Source organism: Chenopodium album, chromosome 18 (assembly GCF_948465745.1).
Source record: "Chenopodium album chromosome 18, dcCheAlbu1.1, whole genome shotgun sequence".
NCBI classification, from domain to species: Eukaryota; Viridiplantae; Streptophyta; class Magnoliopsida; order Caryophyllales; family Amaranthaceae; genus Chenopodium; species Chenopodium album.
Genome location: NC_137851.1, coordinates 28888594 through 28904565, shown reverse-complemented (window position 1 = coordinate 28904565; position 15972 = coordinate 28888594). Strand labels below are relative to the sequence as shown.

Here is a 15972-nt window from a genome sequence, read left to right as displayed (position 1 = left end):
ATTTTTTAAGGTAAAATTGTTGTATAGAGTTTTATTATCACTATACCTCTAATATTTCATACAATATATACAAAATTAATCATAACTTTTAATAAATATCCTATAACTCGGTTTTTCGTTTCAAAAAGTTCTTTAAAATAAGATCCATTTATAATATATTTAATTTAGTTAAATAAATAAAAGAATCAGTAAAAATTAGTTTAATCGGTAAAAAAAAAAATGGTTTGGTAATAATACTCAGTCCATTAAAATAATTTAAGTTCAATAACAATAATTTCCACTTAATAATAACATAGATATCTATAACAAACAAAATTATAAAAATTACACTATTATATAAGTGATAGGATATCGCATGTTTAAATATCATGCATTTTCAAAAGCGATTATATGACCTTATTAATGAACATTTAAGCAAGCGAATTTTAGATAGAGTTTTTAAGATAAAAATGTTGTATATAATTTTATTATTGATAAACTTCTATATTTCATATATACAAAATTAATTATAACTTTTAATAAATTACAACTTGGTTCTATTTTCGTTGTAAAGTTCATCTTTAGAAGTTCTTTAAAATAAGATCATTTATAATACTTTTATTTATTATACTAAATTTATTTATGTTGTAAAATTAGAATAGCGAAAAGAAATTATTAAATATTAAGATAAGAGATTAAAATAAATCAACATTACAAAATAAAATATCAAAAAAATCGTGCATCGCACGGGCTAAAATCTAGTATTTACTAAAGGTATGAGAAAGAAAGAACAATAAAATAGCATAAATGACCAACATTAAGAGTTTTTTCCAAGAATATATATATATATATATATATATATATATATATATATATATATATATAAGAGCACACAGTTTCAATTTTTATAGGGAGCAGAAACAATTGAAGATAGATTTTTTTGTGGAAGAAAGGGAGCAATTAGGCCTTGTTTAGCTCAACTTATTTTTACTTATTTTAGAAAAAATATGTTCAGATCAGATCAAGAAAAATAAGTTTAAATCAGAAAAATTAGTTCATATCAGATCGTCGTTTAATTTGCGGTTTTTTTTATCACTAAATTAATATCTTTAATTTTGTGATAAAAAATATAAAAATTACATATTAATAAAACACACATTAATACGAATCTAACAAGACCCCACTTTATATATTTTCTTTATAGTTTATCGTTGACATAATGTCAAGGTTTAGCCTAAGCGGACAAACAAATCAGATGAGAGAAGTAAAAGTAATGTGAACTAAACAAGCAAGTTAAGCTAATTAAAGGGGCCTTTTTTATTTATTTATTTATTTATTTTTAAATTTTATTTTTTATTCCACCGGACCCTTTGGGTACTCAACCTAATTTTCAGGTAACCTAACTACACTTAAACTCACCATTAACCTTGGCAAATCTAAAAAAAATAAAAATCCTCTTAAACTCGCTGTTAACCTTAGCAAATCTTTACCAAAAAAAAAAAAAAAATCCTCTTTCTTCACAAACATGAGCTTTAATTCTCTTCCCAACATATTTTCTCTCTCTTCTTGTTCTAGCTATTGATATTTTTTATTTTTTTTGAACAAAGCCCCAAATGGAACTCAAATTCATTACTCAACTGGAGATCCGAGAAACTTAAATTACAAATATGTTGAGGAACATCAGCTATCCAAACTTTCCTATCAAGACCCCAAGGTGATACATGAGCCAGCTCATGGGCCACTTTGTTACCTTCTCTACTTACCCAAGCCCAAGATACATGTTTAAATCTACTAGCAACAAAATAAATATCCTCCAGCCGTAGACGGAAGGAATTAATGCCAGCCTCACCATTTTTAATAGCTTGAATAACACTCTCACTGTCATTCTCTAACACCACATCAGTGCACCCCAACTCATCAGCAAGTTGCAGACCCACGAGAATAGCTTTTGCTTCGGCACACTTAGTCTCCCACACACCTCTACTTTTTAAAGAAGCACACTAGAGAATCACACCCTCCGAATTTCTAGCTACGACACCGAACTCACACCAAAAATTACCTAGCAGCCTTGCATCAACATTTATCTTCACCAAACCCTCAGCTGGAGCACTCCACACGCTTCTTTGTTTTGGCCGACATCCGACAGGGATACCTTTCCCACCTCCCTCCATTTCCCCCATGATTCTACCTACATAAGCCATCACCTCCTTCGAATCAGTCCACTCATTCTCAAACATACCCCTATTCCTTGCACCCCAAATTGCCCAACAAATGACCATCACCCAACTTCTCACCTCAGGATCAAACTTTAAAAATACAAACACAGCCCAATCTGTGAGATTTCTCCAATTTTTATCTACCACCCACTCAAAACTGCAAGCCTCCCATATACTTCTTGCACGGAGACAGTACATAAGGGCGTGTAGAACACCCTCGTCTTCACCACCACAAATACCGCAAAGGCAGGGGATGTTTGCTATGCAAATGTGCAGACCTAGGTTTATGGGAAGGGCTTCTTTGCAGGCTCTCCAAAAGAACGTCTTGACCCTAGGCAGGACTGGTTCACTCCAAATGACATTCCACAATTTTCTCAACTCACCATTATACGAACTGCCCCCCTCATCCTCCATCTCACCCATGAGAAGGTTGTAGGCTGATCGAATAGAAAATATTCCCTTTTTATCGGGATCCCAACAAATACAATCATTCGGGTTTCGGATACTCAGTGGGATAGCAAGAATGCGTTCAGCTTTAAACGGGAGGAAAGTTGTGCAAACCTTTTCCACATCCCACATCCTAGTATTGTCATCAAGCAACTCACACACACGCATCTCTTCTTTGCCACTAATCACAGGGGAAATCACCTTGCGCGATTGAGTACCCGGAATCCACCTTTCACCCCAAATCCTTACCAGCTAGCCATCCCCAATTCTCCATCTTACACCTCTTTCAAGAACCCACCTGGCACCATGAATGCCCCTACAAGTGTATCTTGGATTTCTCCCCAACGAAGCGTGCCAATAGTCAAAGGTAGGGAAATACCTAGCCTTAACAACCTGATGGAACAGAGAATCAGATTGAGTAATCAACCGCCAGGCTTGCTTAGCTAACAACACCCAGTTAAACATTTTAACATCCCTAAACCCCAATCCCCCCTCACATTTGGCCGGCAAAGGTTCTTCCACGCAATCCAATTGTAGGGAATATTTCAAGCATTACCCCAAACTTGAACCCCACTGTGATCATACACTTAAGCATGGTGGCGTCCAAAGGGAAGGAAGCTAGAGCAAAAGAGTCGCCAACAAGTTTTAGGAACTTGTAAACCGTTCACAAGGTGAAGATTACACCCCTTAACGATCCATGAGATCGTCAACTCCAAAAGGTCTTGAACCAAATAGGGTTCGGGGATGAAGGTACAAATCCAACCTAAAAGAGATTGAACCTGCCCTAAATAGGCCTCTACTTCATTCTTCTCGTATTCATGTGCGCTTTCTGACTAACATGCAATCAATAGGTTAACCCTAATCCTGTTTATCTATGTTGGTTGAATTTAATGCACAAGCAAATCTATTATTGGCGATCACTTGAATTATAATCATATTAGCCTAAACAAGATTATCAATTATCTTATTAAGCGTGATTACAAGTACAAATTCCCTTTAGACATGCAAAGGCGTGATCAAGCAATAACAATAATAATCATCAAGCAACATAATAACAATCATCATAATTATAAAAACAATAATTATAACAATAATAATCATGTTAAAGCATAATATTAGCAAGATCCTAGGCATGATACTAACAAGATTAATAACAAACCCTAGCATGTCACTAAGCAATAAGAATAAAAGCTTTAGCCCTAGCATGATACTAACATGATATTGATATGATATTAGAAAGCATAGGAAGCACCCTAAACATGATACTAGAAAGCAATAAAGACATCCTAACATGATACTAGGAATTAAACAAATTTAAACATGCTTTCTACAAGAATAGAGCAATAAGATTACATACTTTGATGCCTCGTGCCTCTTTCTAATAACAAAATACACACGTTAGTAACTTCAAGGAAAATAATAAAATCAAACAATTAAATTAAATAATTGAAATAGAGATTTGGGACCAAACCCTCAGAAATTATAACCTTTCACGTCTAGGGCGAAGGCAACTTCGAACTTGGCTAGGTGTGTCTAGATCTCGTGAATGCGGAATTGTGTTAAAAGCTAGAGAGATGAGAGCATAGAGAGAATTGAGAGAATTGATGATGATTGTGGATTAATAAAAACGGAGGTTCAGGACCCTATTTATAAGAAAACAGTCTGGAAATAGGTAGAATTTGATGAGGAATAAAACTCCACGCTGTCGCTGCAAAACCGACCTTGTCGCCAGGCGACAGGGTCTGTCGCGTGGCGACAGGCCTGTCGTTTGGCGACAGCCTTGATTCCTACGCGCTTTCAAACACGGAGTCCACTTATGAATCAAAATTGACTCGTAAAGTCCGTATGGAAACTGAAATCGTATTTTTCATAGAATAATATTTTATTCCAAATAAAACTCATCAAAATATAATTATTAATTCTAATTCTATTAGGACTAATGAGAACCTTCTAGAGAATTCTAGAAGACTATAATTAATTCCAATAACTTTAGGAATAATAATTAACATTGGGCCCTCCCCTAGATCATCGGGCCGCATGTAAAGATCAAGTCGGGCCCGGTTTAGTATTTTGGCCATAACTTCCTCATTATTCATCGGAATTGGGCTTATAATATATCGTTGGAAAGATCTTTGCAAGCCCCATCCAACTACACTATTATTGGACTCGTGTCGTGGACCAAACTAAAATGGATTGGATGTTTTCATAAAATAGAGTTGTTTTCGAAAACAGAAAGAAAGAATTTTTAAATAAAAACCAACCGCAACACTTGACCTTTCACACTTTCACCTCATTCGATTATGATTCGACGCGAAAGGTATTCATCACTGGGTTTGGTTTTGGGGAGACACATTTGGGTGTCTACACCAATGAATCTTCCTTTCCCCCTTTTTTTGACCCCACCAAAATTGAGAAATGAGAGAACGAAATTCATCGCAAAAAGAAGAGGGTAGTCTAAAGAGACTCATAATGTAGGTAGGGAATGATTGAGCCACTGCTTTAATCAACACTTCCCTCCCCGCTTTAGAAAGACACAACCCCTTCCAACCTTGAAGTTTTTTCCATAACTTCTCCTTAACACCTCTCGTAAGAACCTTTTTTGATCTCCCCACTCCCATTGGCAACCCCAAATAACGATCATGAGTGCCCACAATACTTACTCCTAAAGTTGTAGCAACTTCCTGCCTTCTTTCCTCTATCACACCAGCACTAAATGAAACCGTCGTTTTGTCGAAACTGAGCAGCTGCCCAGAAGCTAGCTCATACGTGCGAAGAATATTTTTAATCACATTTGCCTCTTCAACAGTAGCCTTAGCGAAAATCACACAATCGTTAGCGAAAAGCAAGTGTGAAATCTGAGGGGCAGAGTAGAAACTTTTATTCCATGAATAACCCCATTCACTAAAGCTTTGCGCAATAGATTTGATAGAGCTTCCACAACAGTGATAAATAAATACAGAGAGATTGGGTCTCCTTGGCGGATTCCACGAGTAGGCCTGAAATTGTCACTTGGAACACCATTGAGAAGCACCGCAAACCTTACAGATCGAACACACTCCATTACTGTTCTAGCTACTGATATTAACGAGTAGTAGTATGCCATTTCTCCCCCTCTTCCTTTCCTTGGCCCATGTTTCCCACGCCACCCATCACCACCACCACCACCACCACCAACCACAAACAAATAATGAGAGGTGCTTAATATATGAGAGGACCGAAAAAAAGAATTTTATGCACATTTTCTAGCAATGTTACAAACTAGATCATATTTTCTAAATAATTTCGTATGTCATATAATTTAGGAAAATTTGAATTTTAACACCACAAAAAAACGAAAAAATGGTTTTTAACACTACAAAAAAAAACTTTTATTTTAATACCACAAAATTTTTAACAAATTGGATTTTACTACCACTTAACAGCTGTCATCCGAAATTCCGTTAAGTGGGGTCCAATTGTGCCACGTGTTGACATATTATTAATTTATATAAAAAAAAAGAAAGTTAAAAAAAAAAACCAAAAACCCTAACTAACCCAGCCACCCCAGCAGCGCGGCGCCACCTCTGTCTCACCATTACCCTCCCGTTCCCATTCCAAAGCCACCGAAAACCCCCCTCCTTCCCTTTCCCCACCCCAAAACTGACAATCACACCCCCATGGCCACAATCTAAGGCCGTTTGATTTTCAAACAACCGAAAAACGACCCTGAAATGGCCACTTACGGGTGAAATCGGCCAATTTCGGCCCTTAATCGACCATTTCGGCCCTTAATCGGCCAAATTCGACCACTGGAGCCGTTTTCGATCGCCGATTTTAAGGTGTTTGAAAAGCGATAGCCGTTTAAGGTGGTCTTAGGGGAGGGTTGTCGATTTTGGGGTGGGGGAAAGGGAGGGAGGGAATTTATCGGTGTCTAGGGCTGGGAACGGGGCTGTCAAGGTCAGTGAATCACGGTGGAGGTGGGGTGGCCGGGGTAGTTTTAGGGTTTTCTTTTTTCTTTTTTTTTTTATTATTTTTTACCAATAATATGTTGACACGTAGGCATTGTGGCCCCACTAACGGTTTTCATCCCTAAATCAGTTAAGTGGTGGTAAAAGCCAATTTTTTAAAAATTTTGTGGTGTTAAAATAAAAGTGTTTTTTTTTATTTTTTTATTTTATGGTGTTGAAAACCATTTTTTTCGTTATTTTGTGGTGTTAAAATTCAAAATTTCCTATAATTTATGTTCTTCCTTTGTTTTGCGGGCAAATGATGAGTTGTAATTCATAAATTAAGGATAACCAATGGCCCTATCTTTTTAACCTAAGGGACTAAATTTTTTAGGGTACTTTAATTTATTTTGATCAGAAGATTGGGTCAAGTACCCAAACAGAGAAAAAATAAAAACCTAGTACCTAAATGGTGAAAAAACTTACAAGATAGGGCCTTTTTGTGTAGTTAGTTAACTAAGGGCCCTATCTTTTTAATCCAAGGGACTAAGTTTTGTAGGGTAATTTAATTTATTTTGGCTAGAAAATTAGGTTGAGTACCCAAACAATGAAAAAAAATAAAGTTTAGTACCTAAACGATGAAAAAACTAAAAAGACAGGGCTTTTTTTGTGTAGTTAACTCTAAACAACCATTCAGGTTTTGGAGTAATTTAATTTCATGCAATTTTATCACTCCGTTTCTATTTAATTGTGGTTTAGAATTAAATATTGAGTCCACTCGATTTTGAGAATATTCAAAATAGGGTATCAAGACCAGTCTTGGATAAAGAAATACCTATTAAGTGAACATTAAATATTATAATCGAAAATTATCACTAATCGAGATCATTTAAAAGATGGACGATTAATGACCGCTTAAGATTAGTGTGTAGTTTGATTTATAGCACCGTTGTGCTACAAGGACATGATTGTCATAAATCATTTGCACAAGTATTGGTTTAGAACCATAGTGGATCGACCTATGAGAATACTTTAAGAGATTTAAAAATCGTCATAAGTATACTTCTCATTATGGCTATCGAAACCTCTTTCCTCGACCATGAGTATTGTGAGTTCTTTTGTTTGAGTACTAGTCCGTTTGATGTTAGTCAAACGTCTGCCGTACATGGAGATTATAACGGCAACACTCGGACGGCTAGGTCCTCTTAGTAAGAGAAGCTTACATTACAAGACTGGGAATGTCCCCCTACTAACAATAGGGAACATGTCTTTGTTGTTTACAAGGCCTCTCGAAGAGCGAGACTGTGAAAATGCATGGCCGTGCTCAGATGGATTTTAGAAATCATCTGTTTATTGACAGTCAAACTCGGATTTCGAGAAACACTTCTGGACATAATAAGGATGACGAATAATCTTACCTTATAGTTCATGAAGAGACATTAAGTGACATAGGAAAAAGGCTATACACTAAAAACGCACTTGTCCGGAAGGACAAGTGAGAGATTGAAAGGAATGGTGTCCTTCGAACAAGTGTATTATTCCGATAGAGGGTTCGGAGCTATTGGAAAGCTATTTATTCAGTAAGTTCAAGTGATCGAAATGCCTAGTCGGAGGCTGCTTCCGATCAGTAATATTAATGCATAATTAATGCATAATTAATATTACAGCTTAATCTTGACTGAACCCTTCGGGTCACACCCAAGCAACTAACGATCCGATACGACGAACTAATTTGGAAGGAATTAATGAGTCGCTCGAGTAATAAATAATTAGACGTCAGAAATCGAGCTAGGAGCGTCGAAACCGAGCGTCGCAAGTTGAGTCAAATAAATAAAAGACGAGACGGTAAAATCAATAATTAATCAACAATTTACCAAAATACCCCTAGCATCGGAATGCCCCAAGAAAACCGAGTGTTAGGGGCATTTGGTATGGCAAGGTGGCTAGCATGCGCACCAAGCCGAGCCTAGGCTGGCTAGCTAGGTGCTGCGGCATGCTAGCCCACCATTGCTAGCAAGGCTGCCAGCACATGGCTAGCAAGCCATGCTAGCATGTGCGGGGGCAACCGCAGCAATGAGCTAGCAGTGCTAGCTAGCTAGCAGCGCGCTAACGTGCTAGCAGTGCTAGGCGCATGGGGCTTCGGCCAGCCGCACAGCCACGCATAGTAGCAGGCCAGCCGCGCACACCAAGCGCCAGCTAGGTTGCTTGGGTGCCAAGGCTGCCACATGGCAGCAGCCCATTGGCGCAAGTGGCATAGGGGAGCCGATTTTTGGGAAGCTTGGGGATCAAGTATTGGTCCCCCCTTTCCCTTGTGGTCCTTACCTAACCCTTCCTTTTAGAATGCCACTTGTTGATTAATTAGTTGTTGGCTATTTTCTTTTGTTTTTGATTTAAAAATAAAAGGAGAAATTGATTTTACTAACTCTCCCACATTGATGGGTGAGTGGATTTCTCACTTGAGTTTCCCTATAAATATCCCATTTGGGAATTGGGAAAACTCACTTGAGTGAGAGCTCAATTAGGCATCTCCACTTGAGAGAAAACCTATAAGCTCATTAATTACTCGAGTAGTGTTTTGGTCCGGCTTGGCTAACCTCCCAGCAGGAGACCCGTCGCGATTGTGTTGTGGGTGGATATCGTCGGAGGCCGTTGCGCTTGCGAGACTTAAGCTTTCTCAAGTAAGAGCTCCATTTGGTCGAGCGAAGCACGCTACAAGGGTAATTTAGTCTTTTCTCTAATCTTGTTATTTATGCATTTTGGTTATATTAATTTTGAGTTTTTCCTTAGGCTCGGGTTTTATTTTCTGCGGTGAGTTGGACTCATCGAAACCCAAGACTTATAACCCGCCTTCTCTGTCAGAAAAATTTTCAATAACCCGCCTTCTCTCTCATAAAAAATTCAAAATCGCGCTTCTCCATTTTCGCTGCTTCTCCATTTTCGCTAACTCTCCTCCATTAGTTCTAACGCTCTTCCAGCTCTCTCCTTCGTTGCTGCGTACTCTCCTCCAACACTCTTCTCCATACGAAACCCTAATTTTGTAGGACGAAACCCTAAACGAAGTCTTATTCTGAATCCTCCATTGTAGTGTCTTATACACACCATTGATGCATGCAAATGGCGTCGTCTCTTTCCCTTTTTCCCTCCATTGAAGTCTTATTTAGAATCCTCAATTGAATTGAAGTATGTCTTGTCCTTTATGAATTCATCGAGTATCAATTTCACAATCTAGGTAAATACTTTTTTTTTAAAAAAAAAATCATCGAGTATGTCAATTCCACAATCGTTGGGTTGAAAAACGAGTTATTGAAGCCAAAAAAAACTAGTCATTGAAGCAAAAAAAGTCTCATTTTTGGGTTAATTTTTTTGTGAATTGGCTGTTCTTGGTTTTAATTTTTATCAATTTGCTGCTTCTGGGTTCGGATTTTTCGTGAATTTGCTCATTGTAGCTTGTTCTAGGTTTTAAATTTTATTAATTTGCTGCTTCTAGGTTGTTCTGATTTTTTTCATGAATTAGCTCATTCTAGCTTGGTCTGTTGCTTCTGGGTTTTTAAATTTTCGTGAATCTGCTGCTTCGTGAATTTGCTGCTTCTGTGAATTTGTTAATTTTTTGTTAGACAGGTGTGTGTTTGTTAGCGGTATCTTATGAATTTGTAGAATATTGAGGTCTGTGATTTATCTTCATTTTGGTTAATCTTAAGTGCCAAATCCCCTGATTACTGCAATTTTTCTATGATAGTGATGATGTTATTGTTGTGTTCCTTGAAACCTCTAGAGAATCTTTGATAGAATTATCTGTTAATAACATCTCCAAGGTATCAGTTGTGGCTGATGCCCATTCTTTCTTTTGCATGTTGTTCTATTTGAATGGAGGATCCATGTATAGTTTAGACTCTCATAATATGTTTGTTTCTACAAGTTGGTCAGAATAGCTCCATTTCTCTTGCTAGGTGTTACAAAAATCTCAAGAGGTTGGATATCTCCTGGTGCCGTTAACTGCTTGTCTCTCAGGTTGCTCAAATTTTTTGGTTGCACAAAGGTACATCAATCCTTGCTCATAACTTGTAATGACCTAGTGGGAATTATTTGGCCTGATTTTTTATTACCTTGGTGACATCATAATATTTGACCTTGATTTCCTATCATCAATTTTTATCAAATTTAATTGAAAGTAAATTTCTTTATTTTATTTTTGGGTCTATTTTTGCCTTTAAATACAATTTTTTGTGCGTTTTGTTGCCTTTACTTTCAGGCCGGTTCGATTAACAAGAAGCTCGGGGTTCATCAGTTTGATTTCATGTCGTGATTCCATTCCTGCTGCTCGCAAAAACCACCTTTGTTCTTGGAGCTTTGAGGTATTGCCTTTTTTTTTTTTTTTCCTTTTTTCGATTGTTATGTTTTGATGTTTCGATTATATTTTGTTCAAAACATGGGAGCAAGAATTCTGATTTGATTGATTTTAAGATAAGCTAATCATGTTATGAATTGTGATTTTTTATAGCTGGATTTGATAGATTATCTATTATATTGATCAAGTAGTACAATTATAAATTTGGCAAATGATAACAACTAATTTAAGAATAAATTTAATGGTGTATGTTTTATCGGCCTATATAGTAATATGAGAATTTCTCTCTCTCTCTCTCTCTCTCTCTCTCTCTCTCTATATATATATATATATATATATATATGATATGATGGAAAAGCTCTTGTTTATTTCTAACAGGTGTGTATGTTTCAATCATTGTGTGTGCTTAAATGGCTATTGTTTGTTGTTTTTAGTCTGCCTGCTGCTGGTGATGTGTAACTATTTGAATATGTTGTAATATATTAAGTATTTTTGGCTGTTGTTTTAGGTATGATTGCACTAGCTAGGTAATATGCTGGCCACTACAGGTTATTTTGTTGAGTTTGCTTGCTCGGATCTAACATAATATAGTCCTTTTGATGGGTTTTATAAATTTTTTTTAAAAAAAAAAACTGACCATAAGCTGTGTGACTGAGGCATACTGCATACATAACTTAAAACAGTTTTTCTGGTTAACATTGATTTATACAGATTAGAACTGAACTTTTAAAATAGCTTGAAAGTTTATACATAAGCAACTAATACAAAGGAAGAATGATGAGCTTCATGCAACGGACGTGGTTGTTCAAATAGAAAATAATTGGTCGGAAGGTTAATTTTGATTGAAAAGCATAAAGCTTGCGTACATAACAATGGCTTTAGGCCATGACTCTCCAAAGTTTCTCAATACAAATTTCTGAATGCCTCCCTCTAACTTAGGCTATACTATTTATACTAATTGATTGCTACAAGCTTTGGTCTACTGCCTTGATTGTCAAGCATTTACTACTATTTGTCATCTAGCTAGATTACAACAGTAAAAAGATAAAAGGCTGCCTGCAATTTTCAGAAACTGTTGTTGCTCATGGTAATGGGTGTGTGTTGCCTTGTATTGCTTGCTGTTTATGTCCTCTTCTTCTACTGTAGGTCAGAATGTTGTTATGAACTCAGTTACTCTAAGTTGCAAATAAGAATATAATTGAAGGCAAAGTTGAATGCTTGTATTGATTGTTAATGGCTTAAGGGGATAATTCAATAGCTTTAGGCTATCAATCTCTCTAGTGACTTGAGGTCACCAATCTCACAATAATTCACTCAATTTTTGGATGCCTCCTTCTGACTACTACTTCATACTTTATACTAGAGATTGCTAATGGTCAAAGGTGACCTTAAGGCTAATACATGTGACACTTAGCTAAAATAGAAAGACAATAAAAGACATAATAGAAACTTGGTTGCTTTCTTTCCATCTCCTCTTCTTAATGGATTTCGTCTTCTTGCATAGTAATGCTTGTGCTTGCTGCTGCCTCTAGTTGTTGTGCTTGCTTGTTTCCCTTTTTGCGCCTGGTGTACACCACCCATGGTGGCTGACTTTGTCCTTTGACTCCATTGAATCGATCCATAACAAATGTGTGGAGGTAGTGGTGGGTGTATTGCACTTCAATTCTATTTTATTTAAAATAAAAAGTATAATAAATCAAAACAATAAAATAAATATTTCTCAGTTCCAATGAGCCATATTACTTTCTGACTAATCCAAAAGAAGAGAACAGGAGGTAGATCATATGACTGCTTCCCTGTTACTTGTGCTGCTCCACCACCTTTGCCCTTCAAGGCTCCCTTTGCTCGTCTGGTATATGTGATTAGCCCACGTGATGGCTGATCATTCGCTGAGCTGTGTGGTTGCTCTTGCATATGATGATGCGTTGTTGTTGCGTGATCCCAATGTGTGTTACAAAGTATTAATCAAATTTAAATTTCTAAAAAGTTCATGACAATTATGTATTTTATATATTTACATTGCCTAACATTTAGCCTAATTTCTAATTTGTTTAAGGTGTATTTGGGAAGAGATGCATCATACAATGATGGTGAACTCAATGAAATTCGGGAGCAATGGTCCAAGTTCTTCAGAACTAAATATTTATTTAAAGATTAATCTTAGTTTAATTTAGATTTTTTAGATGGATGGAAATGTGTACTCAACTCTTAGTATGTATTTGAGATTTTTTGTTTTTGGGGGATTGTGAAGATAATTGGTTTGATGTATGATTATCAGGACGACGTATTGTAATTTGACAGGTTGATGATTGCTTATTATCCCCAAATTGATTGGGTGGATTAGTTCAAATTACATAGGAAACTCTGTCAAATTTTATAAAAAAAAATTACCGTTTCTTAGTTATTAATTTTGTGATGGCTAAGCTAATTGTTATTACATTAATGGTAGTTTAATTATTATTTTGCTATATATATATGGGCTTTAAACTAGGCCAGTTGCAAAAAACACGTTAATAAATTTTAAAAAATATTATTCGCAACTGGCTTAGTTGCCAGCTGCAAATAATAATTATTCGCAAAGGGCAAAGAACTAGGCAGTTGTGAATAAAAAAATTTTAAATTTAAAAAAACGGTATTCGCAACGAGCCTAGTTAAGTGCCAGTTGCAAATACTAATTATTAGCAACGGGCTTAAATACAGCCAGTTGTGAATAATTTGTTTTTACAACTAAAATATGGAGTATTTGCAACGGGCTTCTAAATACGCTAGTTGCGAATAAGGACTATTAGCAACGAACAAGTGCCAGTTGTAAATAATATTCTCATTAGTAGCCCCCGCAATAGCAGCCCCACGCGCCAGTTGCTAAAAGCCACTTTTCGCCAGTTGCTAATAGCGTTTTTTCCACTAGTGGAACCATTTACAGCCCACGTTCGGGGATAAGCGAATCAACTACATCCCACGTTCGGGGACAATCGAACCATCTACAGCCCACGTTCGGGGACAAGCGAACCATTTACAGCCCATGTTCGGGGACAATCTACAGCCCACGTTCGGTGACAATCGAACCATCATCATTTCTTTTTAGTGATCATCTCCCACAGCGAAGACGATTCACGGCGCAAGGTTCTCGATACACAGAGACTTGCAATCTCATCATCAGACAAGTTTTTCCTCAAGCATGGAAAATTGTTGGTCGTTGCCACCTCTCAAGGCGAAGAAGTCAACGATTAAATCACAACAATCTTCATTCGTTGGATTTCTTCAAGCATAGAAAGCTACCAAACTCATTTGCCACCGATACACCATTGTCAGATACTATTGAACATATTTGCCACCGATAAACTGGTGTCAGATAAGTATTCTATCCCTTTACTCTTTTATATGTAGAACTAACGCTTTTCTGCAGGTATCGGCGTATAAAGAGTGATTTAGGATCACAGAACGTCTTAAATTATTCTCCGTCCCTATCGACTACTTTGACTATCGTTTTTGAAACTGACGTTTCTACAAACTCAGTCAAAGTGGGGGCTTCTGTAGACACCTAAAAATGTCTCCCTGAAACCAAACCCGATGATAAACAACATTTCACCGCCATTATTAGTCGGGTCGAGTATTTAATCCTGGGAGTGCTTAAAATCCATATTCAATTAAACCCAGCTCACAAAATAGTCAACGGATCAGTCCTAATGTTTAGTCAATGCATAGTCCAATTTATACTTTGGCCCGAACCTTTTTAATTCATTTCCTAATAATAACCTAAATAAACCTGGAACTATGAAACGACACTTTAAATTATCGAACCTTAATTATTAAGAATTAGATTAGGAATGAATCTGGACGTTTTTTGGGCAGAATTGTTCATCGTGACACAGCGCCCTGTGTCGCGCCACAGTGGACAATGCCATGACACGGTGCCAAGTGTCGTGTCGCGGTACATACACCGTGTCACGGTGCCCAATTAGGGTTTTTCTACGGCTCTTATCTCTTCTAGGGTTTCGTGTGATCCCCTGGTCATTTCTTCTATAAATACCCCCTCCTTTCTGCAGCCGAGGCATCAAATAATTCTCTATTCTCTCTTCTATACTCTAGCCTAAACACTAGCCTACCCTATTCTCTCACAATACCTCCCCCAAGCACTCCAAGGAGTCCATACTTTACCCGAGGTTCCGTCCTTAAGCCAAGGCATGAAAGGTAGAACTGTTTGAGGGTTTGGCCCCAAATCAACCTTAATTTAATTTAATTTCAACTATTGTTTTATTAATTTCCTTGAAGTTACTAACGCGTTTATTATTTTATAGTTGCAAGCAAACAAAAGCAAAGTAAGGAATTATGTACCTTTAATTTCTATTATTTTTCTAACGATTTTTATTATGTTTGTCATATATTAATTGTTGGATTATTGTTAAATTGCTTCCAATATTAATGTTGGTTTTATTATATTTGTTGATCACCATATTGCATGTTTAAAGGGAATATGTAATTGAAAATCACGACTAATAAGATAATTTGGACAACCGGTTTAGGTTTCTTTATCTTGTTATTTAATTAAAGTGATCAGAATATTTTAGAATTATGTGTTGCATTAATATTCAACCAATTTAGCATAATAATAGTTTGGAGCGAATTGAATCTTTGTTTGTATGCCTTTGAGATCGCAGAAATACTTTTCACTATAAGAATCGAGTAGAGGCCAATACGGGCGAATGTGACTCCATGACTCACTTCGTACCATCATCCCCGATCCTTCTTTCGTGGTTCCGAACCATATGAAGTTAGTAATCTCATGGATTATGAATGGAGTGTAACCTTCACGGGTCAATCGTTGTTGCCTATCGTTGTCTCCTTATTCGTGGTTGCCTTTTATAATCCTTGAACGGTTTACACATACCTTTAAAACTTGTTGGCGGCTCCCTACTTTATTTGTTCCTAATCGTATATCTCAATTCCACTTCCTATGAGTGCCAAGCATATTCACAACATGCTAACGTAGGCGCACCTCGAACGACGCCTACAACAACCCACAATCGGGGAAATGTGTAACACCCCCGATTTACTAATT

At 36.8% G+C, this 15972-nt stretch overlaps 1 long non-coding RNA gene across 2 annotated transcripts; it reads left to right on the top strand.

The window, feature by feature from the left end:
- Positions 1-9386: 9386 nt before the first annotated feature.
- LOC145590750 (uncharacterized) lies at positions 9387-13259 on the top strand. 2 transcript variants are annotated; one of them, XR_014102144.1, is made up of 4 exons: positions 9387-9797; positions 10516-10604; positions 10818-10920; positions 12970-13259. It is a non-coding gene; the product is annotated as an uncharacterized LOC145590750 (long non-coding RNA). The 2 variants fall into 2 exon arrangements; XR_014102145.1 differs by having other exon boundaries at positions 10485-10604.
- Positions 13260-15972: the final 2713 nt, after the last annotated feature.